At 36.1% G+C, this 14,836-nt stretch overlaps 1 long non-coding RNA gene across 1 annotated transcript; it reads right to left on the bottom strand.

The window, feature by feature from the left end:
• Nucleotides 1-1,434: 1,434 nt before the first annotated feature.
• Nucleotides 1,435-14,805, bottom strand: LOC139965100 (uncharacterized). Its single transcript, XR_011792170.1, has 5 exons — nucleotides 14,631-14,805; nucleotides 13,208-13,230; nucleotides 4,125-11,617; nucleotides 2,175-2,234; nucleotides 1,435-1,449 (listed from the first exon to the last, which is right to left on the bottom strand). It is a non-coding gene; the product is annotated as an uncharacterized lncRNA (long non-coding RNA).
• Between the last annotated feature and the right edge of the window lie 31 nt (nucleotides 14,806-14,836).

Below are 14,836 nucleotides of genomic sequence, written 5' to 3'. Positions count from 1 at the left end.
TGGGATTTGCTAACAGCTAACTACTATACAGTCAGCGGTTTTCAGACCAGAGTAGCAGGAAATGTGTTTTTTTCCAACAACTCACAATACTTGTGATTTGCCTACCTAGACAGTTTGACCACATTTTTTTTAATACTATTCTTGAAGATTGAATGAACAATTCTTGTACATATACAATATTACGGAAGTTTCATTTCATGACCGGTTTTCGTCCTGGTTACCCCATCAATGCTCCCTCCCAGTCGACATGAGCCATACTTTTTGTGAAAGAGGAGATATACCGGTCAAATATAGTGCATGGGGTTGAAGTATCTTGTTTTGCCCTTGAAGTTGTTAACACGCTGACCCAGGGCATGTCCATATTTGGGAACAGGTGGTGGATCAACCTTGAACCACCAAGGTAAAGGTCCCTGACATGTGAATGTTAGCAAAAACCAGTTAACTAATTCTAGTAGCAGCCTTCTACATGATTCCTGCCTTTAGACCCTCGCCATTCCCTGTGTTGATGCGAACAGTAATGATCGGCGACAAGTAAACTGGGGAATTTGGATCAGTTGAGCCTTAGCACTACAATCGTGATCCCGCTTTCGGAGTCTGGATCCTCCCCAAAAGGGAGATCGCCTGGGTTTGATCCTGAGCATGCAAGTGTTAATTAACACTGCAAAGTTTTTTTGCCATCGTGGTACCAGATGCCCCTCGTCTTCTTCAATGTTAAGGAGGCTGAAGATGCACGAACAAACCCAAGAGAACACAGAATGATTTTCAGAGCATACTACACTGGTGATGATACTGTATATCTTCACCCAGTTAATTGGGACAATGTTTTCTATACTGCACAGTCATGTCCCGCTTCAGAGCACTCGTATTGTCAGTACGAGCATTATGAATATCCTTTTCCTATCAGATCAAGGTTAGGAACTGTTTGTACTGTCAATACCAGTGCTTTTAGAGCATGATATTGGAGTACAGTTTAGAGAGGTATTAGCATTAGGAAACTGTCCCAACTGGCTGATATCTATCTCACATTACCCATCATGCACCCTGAATTATAAAACCAGCTGTAGTTATATGTCACTGGACAATCCCTAGAGCAAACATATGAAGATTCATTTGAGTTAATAAACTTTTCCCTACAACAATTCCAATTCACCTTATCAACTGTTGCAAGCAGAAAAGTTTAATATTTCCACAAAAACAAATTCTATTTAAAGAATTAAGAACTAAGAGTTTTTATTTCACTCCCTATCTTTAAACTTAGCACCTACCTTTTCTCTAATTAGTTATTTCATTCAGTATTATAGTACAGCAAGGTCAAGCAGGTCAAACAAGGACAAATAGATCTGAAAGGTGATTGCTTACACAACTATGGATGGTATTGTCAGGGTATCGTTTCGGTGAAGGCCATAAACCCGTTCAAGCTGAAAAGCACTGTGTTTGTCTGAAAGCAAACTGAAAAACAAAGCAAAAAAAAAGGGGGGAGAGACAAAATGAAATTGGCTTAAAAGGGCAAATATGTGGGCCATTTATAACAAAGTGAAGTTTTGTGAGGTGTTTTTGTTCCTTGCAGATGACTGCTATAAAACTGGACAAAATACATTAAAGTGACATGGTCTTAATAAATCCTGATATTTACACTTTTTGTCTGTTTAACTGTTTTGCTCCTTTTTGGGGTTTATTATTGTTTGGATAATTAGTAAGATATTGTATAATGGCACTGCAAATACCATGTGTGAAAGGTTATATTTTAACTTCTCTCCATTGGCATGTACATTAAAGCATCAAAGAATGGCAATATATTGTTATGTAATAAAAAAAACTCATAATAATTTATTATATCTCTCCCCTAAAAATCCAGGGATTAACAAAATGGTCATACCATTTTCAAATTTCCCCAAGCAATTTGCAGCAGCCTTTAAAGCACTATATCAGTTTAATGAGACATCTAGATGTCTATTAACTGTACATTAATGCTTAACAAAGAATCTCTATTGTCTAATTAAAACAATGCCTGGGTGAGCTCCTTACATTTCAAAATTATCAAGTCTTCAAATTTATATACGGGTAATTGTAAGCAACCATTTACCTTCAACTGACGCACGATGTGAAATGGATGGGGGGGGGGCATGGCCCCACTGGCCCTCTGCTTAACCTTAACAGTAGCAATAAAACCTCACCTATTGCTTTATTAGTAGGAACCCAACGGATAGGTTTCTGGAATGGCCTTGATCTTTTGGCTAAAATCAAAGAAATCAGAACAGATTTCAATATGCATGGTTTTTACTGGGAATTATTCTCCAAAATTTATTACTCATCCTTTTGTGCTTAACTTTGTCCAATTCAAAACTTGATCAGGACACATCAATAATTAAGGGACAACATATGGATGCATACATACATAAATTCATGGTAAACAAGTGACAGAAACAAGTACAGACTCTAATTATTTATGTAAATTTAATCTAATCATAATTGACTAGAAATATCCCTCCAAACAGCATAAACACAGCTGTGAATTTCTAGAAAATCATACATTATTGAAATATGTTAGTATCTACTGGAGATCATCAGTTTCAACAAAATGAACTGTTTTTAGGTTTGACTGTTTGGATCAATTTGTCATCAATATGGAATATTGCAAGAGGTAGACGTGCACGACAGCTGCAATGGTTGGCGTGATGTTTGGAGCAAATTTAGCATCGTTACTAAAATACCCGAAATAGTTAAAATGGTAAATTGGTATCACCCTCCATCGCTCCAGACACTGAAAGAAAGCCAAAATAGTGGTAGGCCTATGATCCACCCAATGGGTAGTTTTACTGGCGCAAAGCAGACCAGTTTACTATTCACCAATCTTACATATATCTCCCTCAGTGCACATATACTAGGTGGTTCTTTTTCCAAGGGACAACCAGAAAAATCCTTAAAAATTTGCCCTGATGTGACTCAATGTGCATTTCCTGTTTGCTGATAACATTATGCTAAGAGCAGTGGCGTAACTATGAGCCTGGGGGCCTTGGCTCCTGGCCCAAAGGGGCCCCTTATCAGGTCCAAGCAAGGGCGTTCGTATAAATGTTTACCATGGGGGGGGGTGGGGAATAAGTAGGTCATGTTGGTGTAACACACTACTTGATACTATCTTAGCAGAGCGCTAACATCGGTTGGCACGGAGCGTACCATAATTTTTTTTTTTGCCAAAAATTACTCCTAGAGCGTCAGAAAAGACACTTCCTGGGTGCCTCAAGTTGCATTTACACATCGGTTATTTTGAGATCTCATGTCTTAGGATTTTGACTTTCAATAATTTCAGTAATGCTTTATGGGTCCATATGCAATGAACATAACAAGAGAACTGTTGGTTGGGTGAAATCATTGAAGTGTCAAATGTTTAACTTTTTTTTTTTTTTTTCCAGTTTTTGGAGGACTATTTGAAAGTAACACTTCGTTGTTTGGGAAGGTTGTGTAGCTACCCTCAAGTTATGCAAAATTCACACCTTCGACTTTTGGTACCTCAGTACAGTAGTATATGGTGCTAGAAATACAAATAAAACTATATGATTAGAAGTACACACAATTTGAATGGAGGGCAACTGCCCTTTATTCTACTGTACCTGTTAAGACCTATTTATTCAGCAAATATAGGTCTTTGTACTTTCTGAACTGCAGAATCATTTATCTAAAAGAGAAACTAATTTGAAGGAATATGTACTTCATAACCTAATTCAACTAATTATATATTGAATATATAATTCATTTTCATATCAGACTTATATATCTTACCATATGTCAAATGATAGTATTTTGGTTGTCGTCAAGTTTAATATGCTACAATGACATGGCAAAATCAGCTCCCGCCCACTCCCATCAAGTCACTTCAAAACTTTCAACCGGTCCCATTGATTCCATGCAGACATAAACATATATACTTATATACATAACTGCACAGGTTTCTATATGTGTAAAAAATAGTCACTGTGGCATAATGCCAAAAAAAAAAAAAAAAACCATGCAGTCATATACATATACTCACATACATAACTGCCCAGGTTTCTACATCTGTAAAACATAGTTACTGTGGCATAATGCCAGCAACAACAAAAACAGACGGAGCAGCAAATAGTAATTACCAAAGATGTATTTTACTTTTCTTGGTTTTCTGTTTTATATTCATTCAGTTTCCTTCCACTGAAAAGGTAAAAGGTAGAATTGAATGGGCAGGAGAGTAGGCGAGAAAGAATAACTTAGCCAGTTTGAAAATTGGTGGTAATAATGGCCAGTTTTTAATGCTCACTTTAAACCATAACTTGAATTTGCCACAGCAGGGACCCTGATGCAAGTTTGAAATTGGGGAGTCACTCCAGCTTTGATCTTACTTTGACAGTATTGTGTGAACAAGTTCCTAAAAGTAATAAATATCTTGTCATATAAAGGTGAATGTTTCTAAATATCATGGTTTGTTGCAAAGGAGAGTGTTTTCCCACAGACTGAGGAGAAAATATATCTAATAATTTTTCTACGTAGTATTACAGAATAAATATCATAAAATTAATAAAAGCTCTTCATAACAATTTAATATCTTCACCAAACCTGATAGTTAATACTTAAGTGTCATCAGTATTGGCCAAAAATATGAGCATGCTAAAAATTGCAAAGAGTTTGCAGAGGTATACTTTCCTAGAGGTTAATTGCCTCAGTAAAGCAAAACTCTTTTGAGAGCGACAATATAGTGCTTGTTAAAATCTGAGCATAAGTGACCATTTTTATTTACTATCTGGCATATTTAAGGGCAGGGAATACTGATGGCTGAATAATAACAATTTAATAATAACCAGCAGTTTTGTTTACGATGCTTTTAGACCTCAAATGTGGGAGAAACCCGCAAGGGCTAATGGATTACAACTAACACATCTGGAGGCTTCCAATTCATCATTTAAACTCAAATTTGGGATCTTTCCAATTTAGAAAGTCATTTCAGATGGGCAAACCGTAGAATGCTCTTGGATGAAAACCCACCTCACTATGACCCGGCCGGGTATCAAACTGGAACCTCCCTATTGCTAAGCCTCATTGCTTCAAATGCCACTGCCTTTATCCACTTAGCCACATCACAGGTACAATTTAATGAATGTAAAATGACAATAAATCAAAGTAATGTAGCAATATCCGCAAATTCTTCATGGTTTAATGAGTTGCACTGGTATGGGATTTTGGTATTTAAAGTACATACCACTACAATAAAAGCAAACACAAGTTCTTTATTCTAGTCAGTCTGAGTAGGGAGCTGGAACACAGTTCCCTGGGCATTGACTATTTCAACTTTGATGACATGGCAAACAGCAACACAAATGTCCAAACTCTTGCATGAAATAACATCAAAACATATGTGATTGGGTTGCATTTGTTTGGTACTTTAGTATTCCAAAGGATCAATAAATTTTACAAATAAACTTAATGCCCAAAAACTAACTTTGTTAACAATGCAAATGGCCATATGCGTAGGAGCCCAATTTGATTTGCTGGGGCTGTAACGACTTGCCCGAAAAATATAACCAAAACTGTTTGCACGCTCCGAGCGTTCAACATCTTAATGTACATATCATATAGGCATGCATCCGTTGTTACACCGCATGCAAATAACATACAATCATTTGCCGTGTTATTACCCTTCCATATTGCTTATAATTATTGGAGAAGTCCTTACAATAATAATGATAATAATATCAGTTTAACCATTGACAAACACATTGCAAATTATTTTTCTTTCCGTAGGTGCCCGAAAAATTCTCAGCATATTGCCCAAATTTTCACAAAAAATTTTGGTTGGGGGCTCTGCATCACCCCCAGCCCCCTGCCTCCTACGCCTATGCAAATGGCATTATGAATTTGTACAAAATGGCAATTACCAATTATGTAAGAGCATCAAAGCAATATGAGCTTTCTCAAAGTTACAAGACCTAAGATTTTGAAGCCGTTCCTTTGCAATCATGTCAACATATTTACCAAATATTACTCAAAATAAAATTTTGCAAGTCAGATTAAGACACTGGCCCCTCTTATTACGTTTCCGGTATCAACATTTCATCACCCAGACACACACATACTCTCTATTTCTCTCTCTTTGCTGCTGTTGAAAACTAAACTTTGATTATATAAGCAACAGCCATTCCTGGAATAGAAACTGACGGTCTATTCATCATAGATCTTTATCCACGCTATACGTTCAATATATGCAATTTACAATTGACTATGAAGGTTGCACTAGTACGACTACAATTTATTTTTCTTCCCCTTATTGTCCCCTTCCATACTAAATAGGTTATAAGTAATAACAAGATACAAGGCTAGGCAAACAACAGGTAATTACAAGCTTAAACACAGCCGTTCTAATAAAGTGGTATTTAGTTCAAACAAAGTAGTGAATTGAAAAAGAAAAAAATCTGGAAAATTTGTGGGTTAGCTATCCATATGTGCTTATTGATTTCTATTATGAAATACTGTGTGGGTAACAAAATCCAATAGAAATCATAGGTTTTTCTTTCATAAACCTTCATTTGATGATATGATCTATATGAGAGGTTCTTAAAGCATCCTTTTCTATGATTTTTCTCAACCTCACTGACTCCATGATGCCATAACGACATACATAACCAGCTTATCTATTTAAATCTTACTTCAAATGGTGGCATGAAAGTAAAAAAACATTGCAACTTTCAACTTTGTTTTACTCCAAGATATTTTCTGTTGGGATCCCAATAAACCTCGCCCATAATATGAATATTTAAACACTACAAACGTCATTGACCATTAGGCCTACGTAATACAACACCATGCTTGATTTGTGTACAGTCTATATGGCAGTTGTACCAGGTAGTTCCATAACAACTCCCTTGTTATACCAACGCAAAGTTTTGAATCTATTTTTAGCAACGGCGCATAACTAAACCTGCATCTCTGATTGGTTGAATTCAAACTAGCACATTGGGGGAACTGTATGCGATTAATTTTAAATGTGGAATTTGTCGGTGGACACTTTTCTCATTATCTGCAAATATCCTTAATTACTGGCCAATTGATGTTGGTGGCAGGGGAAAACTTGGCTAATATCTTAGTTTGCTGTTTTGTGATTGATATATGTAAAAAACTCGATGGACATGTCAAAAAAGTTGAAAACGGCGACCATATGCAAAATGCTGCTTTAAGTCTGATGGCTAGTCAGTATCTTCATTACAACATGAGGCCTACGATTTCACAATTTTATAGCATTTACCAAAAACATACAAACTTGTGCTTAAAAAGTCGACAGGCTAAAATCAATTTCCACTGGCATGTTAGTGAATTACAACACACATCAGTTATACTGGCCAGACTTACCAGACCAGCTAAATAATATTTGCTGATAGTAAGCAGTAATACGGGGCTTATGTTATAGATACAGAAACCATGACGATTCTCTTTTGACTGGCAATTGTTAACCGACTTATCATGTGTTTATGTTCTTATGTAATGTAATGTAAATAAAATCTTATAAACCGCACTACACGCGATGCATCTGTGCGCTTTACAAACAATCTAAAAAAATACAATGCCATAAAACAGTAAATAGAAAAAACAGTAAATACATATACCATCTACGGAAATATACAGGGATATGAGATCGAAAAACTATTAAAAGTACTGGTGAAGCGTAAAGCGATAAAACAGAATGACTACAAAATCTACAATTTGAATGCTAAAAAGTGATAATTCCAATTGAATTAATGACTACTGGCTAAAAAAATACACATCTTTTCTTTCCTTCTCTACTGGCAATCCACTGACATTTAAGCCCTAGCTTCAGAGGAGTGAAACAGGAGTGATTGTATAACTGGTTAGATGTAGCTTATGTAGACTTAATCCCTACATGTTCTGTAATTGCTCTGCTGTGTATAGGTTGTCGACTAAATTTAATCTTGAAACTTAAAAGCAGATACAGTTGGCATATCATATTTATGGCATTCTGTGTTCCCTGGCTTTTTATGGATATCTTGATGGCAAAAAAAGGTAAATAAAACTATACCTCTTTGCAAGCATTTTTGAGAAAGCAGTTATTGTCATTAGTTCAAGCTTGGATCAAATTTCTCTTGTATGAATTTGCTTGACATGTCTCGTATGGATATTTCTCGGTTTTTGCTTGTTTTTTTTTTATGGCATCAGTTGCTTTACCATTAGTACAGCATCGAAGCCAAGCGGGTTGCCGCAGAAGTGTTTGTCAGAGTAGGCCTATGCAATAAGTTGCTACACTGGTAATAAAGGAGTCTATTCATAAAGAAATTCAATGAAGGTGTTTGCTTTTGTTACAATCTGCTCAAGTGCATTACCAAAAACGAAAGAAAGCACAAAGGTAGACACAGCCTGTTGCACATGGATGCACCAGCCCTCCCACTCTTTTAATTGACCATTTCGCAGGCTTTTGTAAGATATGAAGCAGTTATCGCAACGACTTACACAAACACTTCAGTCAAACTCTATAACTTCATTATCTAGCTTGCCTATTATCTGCTTAGGCATTGTAAAATGAATCAAGTTGTATATGTCTCTGCCAACCAGAGTTGAAGCCAAAGTTACACACCCTGAAATTTGCAAGCTTCAAAAAAGAATTGCCCAATCCCAACATAGTACTCCTGCTTCAATTATCAAAACTGTTCATTATTTTGAGTTACAAACAACTACACTTTTTAATAGATTAAATTTAGATGAGCTCTCTGCAAAGAACTGGACATTGATTCACCATTGATCAACCACAACAATTCACTTCATGAAGTAAACAATGGGTTCAGCTGGTCCATCATTTTTATAATGTAATCAGGCAAGTATTTTATATAATCCAGCAAGATAATAGTCCGACAACCTATTTTTCTTTCAGGAAAAAAAAAAGAGGGTTTGATATGGGCTTTAACGTTCAGTCAACATGCAAAAGACCTGTTCATTACCCCACATTTGGACAATGATTGGAGGTTGGTATAGACCAAGAATATTAAAAGAGACAAGTGAGAAAGAGAGGGAGAGAAACTGGGGGAGGGGGGGGGGATGTGTACTGGGAAGAGACTGAATAAGTAATCACTGAAAAAGCAGGATAGCTGTAGAGTGCTGTTAACTCTTTATACTGACTAGAACTGAAATAAGAGGGCATGCTTTAAAAATAACCATCTAGAACCACAACTACATTTATACCTCATTCATTTTTAGTTGCATAAATTGAGGCAACCGAGCATGAAATCTGATATCAACAAAACTATGACTTCCCTTAATTTAAAGGAAATGACCCGAGACCTTTTTCAGGTATAACATTATTCCTTTCCACCCACATAATACTCAGTTGAATCGACTTTTGCCATCCATGGATGATATTGTCATCATTGGTTGGTTCCCCTTAACGATGTCATCCAAGCCAACTTACTGGAACGATGCTTATTGCCCTCCTTGGACCTAATAAATTGATCTTGAGATTCAGAGAAGACACGAAGGCTTCCTATATGCTAAGCCAGAAGTCTTACTATGGATGCTTTAGAGATACCTATAAATGAAGTTTACACCTATCACAAAGTTGTTAAGATCCATTATTATGTACATCAATCTCTTCTGCGTTCATCCTGCTCATTAAAGGCGTTGCAGACTCGCCCCAAACCCAGTGCCGCCCTCTGAAAAAGTTAACTTTCTGCTGCCTGCAAGTGTGTTTTCTTGTTGCTACAAAATGCAGACAGAAATGATTGATACCTTGTTATCTTTTATCTAGACCTGAGATGTCCATCGCTGCTATGTACACCGTGTTATGGGTATTGACCGTAGCTGCATGTATTGACTGTACACTAGTGTCTGATTACCGACGGTAGCAAGCTGTGTATTTTCTGGGATCAATGGTGGTGTCTAACATTTCTGTTACACCTCATTGGAAACTAGGTCAGATTACCAGCATCAGACGTTTCTTTGTGCGCCAGTCTTCAATGCCTTTAACCTATCTGTAGTCTGTGCATGTATGTTGTCCCATTTAGTTTCTGTTACTTGTAATTCAGACACTGAAGAATATCCTGCTAGCTTCAAAATGTCGGGCCCAATTACTATTACTCATTCTCTTACACAGGGCTCTTTCATGGATAAGCAGTTTATTTACAGTTCTTTGAATTAATTCTAATTTGAGGATCCATAACTTTCAAAAATTCACTGTTGCCACAACACAACACTTTCAACCTTTAAATTTTGTGATTGGTATGAATGAAAAATCATTAGCAGAATATGACTTTTGCAATTTTTTTTCCCTTCAGAATCCTAATTTTAGCAACACAGAAATGATGATAATAAATGTATGAGCAGCAGGAAAAGGATGTAAGAAATTACCATGCAGATTATGAAAATCGAATCTACTTATTTTTTTTGGAAATGGGATTGATGGGAGAATGTTAGTTTTACCAAAATGGTAGTCGTAGGGCTAAAACGAAGACTGTCGTTTTCAACTTCAGTTCTTTGTACAGACATCGTCTTGAAACAAACTTATGAAAACCACATGGATATTTCAAAACTATTTGAACCCTACAGCCATAAGCTGCATGTTTTGCTGGCAGCAGGTAGGAATGTGGGTCTACTTCACATTATATAATAATCTTTGCTGGCAAAATGCAACTTTGTCATTAGCTCACATACTTTACAGAGGGTCGTGGAATATATGCTATTCCAGTATATTCCCCTACCACTAGAACAATTTTAATTTCGGGAATATGTGTACAAATAGCTCCTGGTTTTGAAGTCCATGCAATTAGCTCCTTACATCATAATTTCAACTTAAGTGCCAGCTTTTTGCAATGAGGTTTAATAATTAATTTGTCAATCCTGTTTGATACTGTATAAATATAATTCATTTGCATGTTTAATCTTTTGCTACCATAAAGTGCACTCTCTATTTTGAGAAACTTTGGGACTGGTAATATTGCCAACCAAATACAAAAGCTGCTTTATGAGAGAACAATATACTCGTGGACTGTTCGGTTTCTCAGAAACTAGTTTGGCTTCTAAGGAATCACCTTGTAAATTTTAAATATTTGTCAACAAGCCTCAAATCGGAAAATGAAAAAAAAAAAGAACAGTAAAACAATGGAATTTAACTTTATCCACTCTAATTACTTTTATTGCAACATGAACAGGAAACATGCAAGTTAGGGTAAAAATGGAATGTTAACTTGACAAAACTGTTAAGTGTTTCAAATCTTCAAAACTAACAGAACGAATATCAAAAATCAACAGAAGTCTTTTCCATACAAAACGTCTTTTAGAAATGTCTGATCTGAACTTTTGAGCAAAGGGCAGCATTTAAAACTTCCAAAATTTCAACTTGACAGTTTGACAACAAATTCCAGTGAGATGAGTCAGTAAGCATTAGTTATGTTATCCAGAAAAGGTGGAAAGTTTTCACTCAGTCTAATGAACTTGGCAGCTCCTGGCATCCTTCTCTCCAGCTTGACTGAAGGTCCAGGCCAACCAAAGACCAGATGAAAACTGCGGTGAAGTCGTCAAGTAAAGTAATTGGAGTGGATACGCGAAGGAGACTCTCTACTTGGACCTGGCCCTCATCTTTCTTCTTTTTCGCTTCAGTCTAAATAAAAGAAATAATATCATTATTGGCTGGGATGAAAACTACAAGTGAACAAAAACCTCTGGTGAGATACAAAAACCAAAAAAATTAAATGGCTCCATTACTACAAATTGGCACAACTTATTGTTTCAGAGAGCAGCTTTTTTTTTGGGGGGGGGGGTTGAAAATTTTGTTCCAACTAATTCAACCTTTCAGATGGTACTGGGGATCACATTTGAGGAAAGGCTGAACCTTCATCAGACATGTTTTGGTACCTCTTATTCCGGTTTTTCCAGGTATGAACATTGTATGGTTGTACCTCAGAGAATAATTTAATACCAAAAAAAAAAAACATATCAAAAGAGGTTTTAAAGGCAATGAAGTTTTGTCTCCTATAAAAAATACTATGGTTTCTGTGTGCAAAAACTAGGGATGCACCGGATCCAAATTTTTGGATCCGGCCGGAACCGGATTTTGCCGGATAGTACATGAAATCCGGCCGGATAAAATCCGACCGGAACCGGATTTTTTCATTACACAAAAGAAAATCATTAATAAGAAGTAGAAGTATGAAACAAGGAGCAAATCTTAGGTGAGGTATAAGCATATTATAAAGAAGGTGAAATTAAGACCCCATTTATGAGATTAAATATGACTTCAAGTGGTGTAATCTACATACTTTAAGATGAAGTGGTTTTTGTGGAATTAAAAAAAATTCAGACGTATTTAACCATATAAGAGATTGTTTCACACATAAAAATTCAGAGAAAACATGAATGCCAACAATAATGGGAAAGTAAAGATTCAATGGAACAGTATTTTGACTGATAAGTATATGAATGGTCTACTTTAACTGCACAATATTAAACTGATGAAGGCTGCAAGAAATGATTTCACTGCAAACTGTATTTGTTGTATATACCTTGATATTATTACAGTAGTTGTATTATTTTGGTTGATCTTTAGAAACAGTGGGTCAGACCATTGAGAAAATTAATTTAAACATGTTAAACCTAATTTTTCCTTACTTTGAATGTTTTTATTAAGTTTTGGAAATAGTTTACATTGATTTAAGTTAATACCAACACCTTTTTAAGGAATAATTCAGGCAAGATTTTGAAAAAGATCCGGCCGGATTTTGAAAAATATCCGGCCGGACCGGATATCCGGTGCATCCCTAGCAAAAACTGCTACACATCTTTGCATACCATGTTGCGCTGCAAATTATTCACTGTACCGGATCAATTTTTGTTGTTTTAACACACTTACTTCAAATATTGTCAGTGATAAGGTAAAAGGAAACTTCTGCATGCTAAAGAAAAGGTATTGAACAGCTGAAAGAGGGGTACTATTACATATAACAGTCTATCAAAGTCATGTCAACTCACCAAATTGACAATTTTTTATACAATCCAAGAAATAATGCTGTAGGGGCATGTGACGGGTAATATAACTGCAAGGACATTACACTCTCTTTACTTCAGTAGAAATTTTACGTTTATATTTCATGATTTTTAAGTTCTGAAAGTGGATTACTTTCAAAATAAGAGCAAATGTTCAGTGGATGCTCTTTGCTTAACTGAAATCTGCAAAACCTCTCTGAATACTTACCTCCTCATTCTCTTCTTACGCCACTGAAAATGAGAAAGAAAAATGTGGAACAGTTAAGAAATGAGCTTGTTAAAAGGCAGTGAGTGGCGATGCCATGGAATAATGTTGTGTTCAACGTCTGTAAACACTTATGAATGTTCCTTTACTAAATTCTATGCTACTTGTGTACAAAACTGCTATATGTTTTTGCACTTGTACTTAGCAGTTTGCCCATGTTGTGATGTGACACCATATTTGTAGGCAAACTCTGAGTAGGCCTAATTAGACATTTTTTTTATGAGCAACTAACTGCCATTTTCAGATGCAAATGGATTTGGCACATTACATATAATTCAGGGAATTTTACAATATTACTTATTTTGGTCTTAATCCAAGTCCTTGAGTCCTGACTGTCCAAACCCTACACATCCGATTCCCAATCCTGGTTGTGCACAACAGAGTTTCAGTCCTTGAATAATGGAGTCTTTATTCAGACTTGATTACTACACGGACACAAACACGCCAACTTGACATTCAACAGAAATGAAAAAAAATACAGGGCACCTATTTATGCTTAGCCTCTAGAGGGCAATGATTTTACTTAATCAGCTATGTGGATTCATTGCAGAACCACATCAAGTCTTCTTCCATTTACTAATTAGGGTCAGGGCTCTACAGCAGTTAGAGCCTGGTTCACATGATGTACCATTGGGCAAGATTTTTAAGATAATCAATACATCTTTATATCTTTGCCAAAATGAAGCATTGTTATGGAGTTAAGTGAAGTTAAGGCATATATATTTCTAGGTCTACACCATTCTTGTCGACTGCAAGAGCGGCATATCAATGATGCATTTATCAAATAAGTTGATTGCATGTAGTGGTTATTTTGTTTTTTATTGAATCGTATGCTGTCGAATCTAATGAAGTGTGAACAGTGCTCTTTGGCTAAGTTTTGTATTGTTCTCAAATAATTTTGGAAACGACAATTCACTTCCTTGCATATTTAAAGTCTACTTTGTAGAGGACTTCAACATAGTTAGTTTTTAAATTGAGAAAGGCTTCAGACCTTAGCTAGCCTGCGGTATAAATATGCTAAACGGAAGAATCCGACCGGGGTGATATTGGGCCTAAGTAACACTTGATTCACTTAGCCTAGGGGCCTAGGCTAGTGATATCAAAGTGCAAGACTACGAAATGTGCAGACTAGCAAAGATACATCCCTAGTATTTTACCAAATAGGTAAACTCAGAAATGTTACACGAACTGCAGGCAATTAATCACTGAATGTTTCATAGTTGTAGGGCTACCTGTAAACTTTGCATAGACATTGTCCATTATAGAAGCTGCCATTATATTAACTTTGACCTAACACAACAATTTCTGAAAGACGGCATGATCAATAGAAAATATGAAATAAAAACACTTAAAATACTGAAATTACCTTAGCCCTCATTTCAGAAGGTTTTTGAGTAAACCTTCAGTCGTTAATGATCACAAACACTCACGACTGGTTGTGATTTTACAGGATTTTTATCATCGGTATTTCACAGGTATACACACTTCAACAAGGTGCGTATAAAAAGGACGAGTAGCGAGAGATCATTTCTAACCTCGATCAAGGCTATATTTCTACCAAAATACATACGG

This window comes from Apostichopus japonicus, chromosome 23 (genome assembly GCF_037975245.1).
Source record: "Apostichopus japonicus isolate 1M-3 chromosome 23, ASM3797524v1, whole genome shotgun sequence".
Classification (NCBI taxonomy): domain Eukaryota; kingdom Metazoa; phylum Echinodermata; class Holothuroidea; order Aspidochirotida; family Stichopodidae; genus Apostichopus; species Apostichopus japonicus.
The sequence above is the reverse complement of the archived record's forward strand: the minus strand, read 5'-3'. Positions and strand labels throughout refer to the sequence as shown.